The 4765-nt window shown below is 40.0% G+C and overlaps 1 pseudogene; it reads left to right on the top strand.

The window, feature by feature from the left end:
• Window positions 1-233: 233 nt before the first annotated feature.
• LOC124789994 lies at window positions 234-3857 on the top strand (annotated as a pseudogene).
• Window positions 3858-4765: the final 908 nt, after the last annotated feature.

The following is a 4765-nucleotide window of genomic DNA, read 5'->3' as shown; positions in this document are numbered from 1 at the left end:
ATTGAACTGCGCGCCATCTGTACTACAGTGGGGCAGTAGTATTTAAAGCTTGCATAGTATTGAAAGGGTACCTTAATGGATCGCTGTTTTGTCGTTGTTTGGTAGTTCTTACAACTTGACAGCTTATTAGGTCGGGACTACTTGCGGGCAGATATTTGAAATTCAAAGAACTGGCGTAGGAAGAACGACGTCACGAGAGCGTCACCGCGCTCCACCAATAGGAGGGCAGGCGGCAGGGATATTACGGCGGCAGGGCGTTGTTCTCTCTCAGTTGAGGATCCGTTAGCGGAGAGTTCGTGAGTACTTGCTGCGTTCATTCGTGTGGTGTAGATAACCATGAGGGAAATTGTGCACATCCAGGCCGGTCAGTGCGGCAACCAGATTGGAGCAAAGGTAAGGAGTTTTCTGTGTCTAAACTTTTTGAGTATGTATTCGTTAAATCGCCGGACAGGTATACATGATTTTTGTTAACGGTCTATACAAACGTTTGCTGTAACTACTTGAGCCTTCTCTCATGTGCTTTTTCATTGTGGAGGAAAAATCCTTCAGATACTCCGTTAAATTATCGAAATAAGGCTCTCTGCTTATTTTTCTTTGTCTACCCTATAATCAAAGTGCAGGTGTTACGGATAGTTAATTATTGCCACAGAGCCGGAAGTTTAAAATGAACTTTCGTAATTGTTCTACGAAAAAAAAGGCCCCCATTGTTAATTTAAAGTGCTGGTGTTATCGCCATTCGGTGCAACCTGTTAACTTGGCACGTGATTCGCGGTTTGTGATAAGGCATTCTGCAGTTACTGTGCTTGGTAGGGTTACACGAAGTTCTTATGCGTAGAAAGCAAATTTCAGAAGTAGATTGTTCGTGATGCTGATTTTGAACTCTATTATACGTTTTAAATTTTCTGCGTAGGTTAAAATCATCTTAAGTATAAGGAGACGTTCTTATTAGCTTACTTGCAGTATTAACACGCGGGTAGGAAGAAGAGGGCAATCGTTTCATAGCGACATATTTTTGAACTGAATCTTATTCCTGGTGAATATGTTCTAAATTTGTGATTAGTCATAGGGCGTATGTAAATTGAAGTTCGAGTAATGTGTAGATAGGTTCCCGCGCGACACGTGACCTTGTGCCCCCAGGTTTCTTATTGGTCGATTTTGAATTTTGGGTGGTAGCTGTAGATCTGACACCTCGCGAAATTTTTACGACTGTTAAGAGACTTCAGTAAGTTAATTTCCAGAGCAGTGCAAGAACAACTAACCTGTCTTTATTTTGCATTTTATGACTTGTGTGAATCGCTCTCTTCGGATTTTATAGTAAACAGTATTTTGAGTTTAAGTGATTGTGCCTTTTCAGTAATAACGAAGTAATCGCTTTGTGCCAGTACATAGAGTAGGAATTGTTACTTGACGCATCAGACTAAATTAAGTTATTATAATATATAATGGTGCGAAATAAAGACTGTACATCTTGTAGAAGGAACACAGCTTACTGCTGTAAGCAGTGTTCTTTGTAAGATGTATTACTACAGCTGCGGCTCCCCGGGACAGTCCTCATAGCTAGTAATGTCAAATGCGTGTGAAGAGACACATGGTAATTTAGCCTTTAAGTCTGATATAATTCTGTTTCAACATTACCTTAGTATCAGCTTGGTAAATACACCATCGTGTTACATGTCTCACGAAGTAGTTCGGTTAACAGTGAAATAGTGCATTCGTAGGGATTGTCTCAAATTTGTGCCAAAAATGGCCCTGTATTTACGTGTCAACTAATTCCATCAGTATCTTCGCCGTCTTCATTGCGTACGGTAGTAACCTTTATCATTCGTCTGTTAAACTCGTAAACAGATTTTTTGTGGTAGTATTTAGTGTTTACTTAATTGAGTGGCTGATACGGATGAGGACAGTGGATGTAACATATTGACGCCCTGACATTTTTCCCTTCCACGCTGTACTTAAAACATTAGTAGCCCTGTTTTACACTGTAAATAAGTGTTAGTTATCGTCTTTAAAGATTCTACACGAAAATCTTCGATGTAGTGTATTAGTGTACTATATCTCTGTAATTGGAGTATTGTGCTAGCTTTTAGAAAAGTTAAATAACGTTGACTGTATTATAAGCCTTAGATATGTGACCTCTACATATTAATGTAAATTGACCTCATATTTCAAGCAAGTAAAACAATTTCAATTTCTGCTGTAAATTGGCATAATTGTCTCCTGTTTCAGTTCTGGGAGATCATCTCAGATGAGCATGGCATTGACCCCACTGGTGCATATCATGGTGACTCAGACCTGCAGCTGGAACGTATAAATGTGTATTACAATGAAGCATCTGGTGGCAAATATGTTCCTCGTGCCATCCTTGTTGACTTGGAGCCAGGCACAATGGACTCAGTACGATCTGGGCCGTTTGGCCAGCTTTTCAGGCCAGACAATTTTGTGTTTGGACAAAGTGGAGCAGGTAACAACTGGGCAAAAGGGCACTACACAGAGGGTGCTGAACTTGTGGACTCTGTGTTGGATGTTGTCAGGAAGGAAGCAGAGAGCTGTGATTGCCTACAGGGCTTCCAGCTGACCCATTCGTTAGGTGGTGGCACAGGATCTGGAATGGGAACTCTACTTATTTCAAAAATCCGTGAAGAATACCCAGACAGGATAATGAACACATACTCAGTCGTCCCTTCACCTAAGGTAACTACTATGGCTTTCCTGGCTTTCCATCATATGTAATTAATAAACTAGTGTAACATTTTAATTTAGAGAGATAAAATTTCCAAATAAGATGGAATTTTAAAACTTTGTTACAGAAATTCTATATAGAATTTGTTGAATAAAAAGCTGAAAGTATCTTTTCTTTCCAGGTTTCAGACACAGTTGTTGAGCCATATAATGCAACACTGTCAGTTCACCAGCTTGTAGAAAACACAGATGAACCTATGTCATTGACAATGAGGCATTGTATGACATTTGCTTCCGCACCCTGAAACTTGCAACACCAACGTATGGAGACTTGAACCACCTTGTATCTCTCACAATGTCTGGTGTAACAACTTGCCTGAGGTTCCTGGTCAGCTGAATTCTGACCTTCGTAAACTAGCTGTCAACTTGGTACCTTTCCCTCGCCTCCACTTCTTTATGCCAGGCTTTGCCCCTCTCACTTCACGAGGATCCCAACAATACCGTGCCCTTACTGTACCTGAGCTTACCCAGCAAATGTTTGATGCCAAAAATATGATGGCTGCGTGTGATCCCTCGTCATGGTCGTTACCTCACTGTGGCTGCAATGTTCCGTGGTCGCATGTCAATGAAAGAAGTAGATGAGCAGATGCTGAACATCCAGAACAAGAATAGCAGTTACTTTGTAGAATGGATCCCCAACAACGTGAAGACGGCCGTCTGTGACATTCCACCTAGAGGACTCAAAATGGCTGCCACATTTGTTGGTAATTCTACAGCAATTCAGGAGCTGTTCAAGCGTATATCGGAGCAGTTCACTGCTATGTTCCGCCGAAAGGCTTTCCTCCACTGGTACACTGGTGAGGGCATGGATGAAATGGAGTTCACGGAGGCAGAATCTAACATGAATGACCTTATATCTGAATACCACAGTACCAGGAGGCGACAGCTGACGAGGATGCCGAATTTGATGAGGAACAGGAAGGAGAAGTCGAGAAAAACTGAACTGTGTAACATTCCTGCCTTTGTGCAGCAGTTGGCTGTGTTTCAGCAATGTGTTTTTGTGCATTGTATGGAACACTTAACAAAATGGCTTACTGCTTATGACTGATTTGAGAACAAATTTAATGAACTTGTTTGTAAATTAATTTTTCATTGTAATAAATCTTTTTTCTATCTAAGTGAATGTGCTTTCTTTGCATAGTTGAATTTATTGCTGAACTAGTGAACAGAGCGCAGGAGCTAATAAATTATTTTGGTTAATTTTTCTGATTGTGGAAGGTTGGACCAAATTCTTGGGCTTTCTGCAATTCAGCTTCTCAAAACTGAATCTGTATCTTGTCTTAGGGTGTTAACTAGCTTCAGTTAATTCCCAATTACCACAAATTGTCCTGCTACAGTACAACTAAAGTATTAACAAAGTAGGAAACAAACCATATGTAGTATATAGGGTTTGTCTTCTATGTGTGCTAATGCATTATTTGTATGGAAAGTGAGGTTAAAAGCTTTCTTGCTCAGAGATTGAATTGACTAGTTTTTGCCAAGTGTTAATAAAAATAAGAAAAAAATTAATCCACCAGCAAATCTGTTGCATTCCATGTGAAGTTCTGCTGATGGGGCTGTCTTCACTGAAATCTTTGTTCTTGTGATGGACATTACAGAACAGGGGTCAAATTAAAATTGGCAACATTAATGTTAGGTTTCAAAGCATATTGGATATGTCAGAGGTAAGGTTCCAGGTCTGCACGGTTTGCACTACTTACATTTTTTTAGTGGAAATGAGCTGATAAATATTGAGGTAAAGTTATTCTAAAGTTAGTAGCTCAACAGGAAAGAAAGGTGGGCTGGGCTACTTACTTCTGTTCCATGGGGGGGGGGGGGGGGGGTGTAAATTGTGAAGTAAATTTATACAAAGCCAGGCAAGTCTGAAGTTTACTCTCTTCAAGAATGGATATTCTGACAAAAAGGTTATAACTCCATGTGTTGGTATAGGTAATACGAAATGTTTATGGAGTGTTAATTTTGTATTAATGTATAATCATTGTTCAGTGATTAATATGACAATAATACATTAACTGTCAGGAAGCTT

This window comes from Schistocerca piceifrons, chromosome 3, assembly GCF_021461385.2.
Source record: "Schistocerca piceifrons isolate TAMUIC-IGC-003096 chromosome 3, iqSchPice1.1, whole genome shotgun sequence".
In the NCBI taxonomy this organism is placed as follows: domain Eukaryota; kingdom Metazoa; phylum Arthropoda; class Insecta; order Orthoptera; family Acrididae; genus Schistocerca; species Schistocerca piceifrons.
The sequence above is the reverse complement of the archived record's forward strand: the minus strand, read 5'-3'. Positions and strand labels throughout refer to the sequence as shown.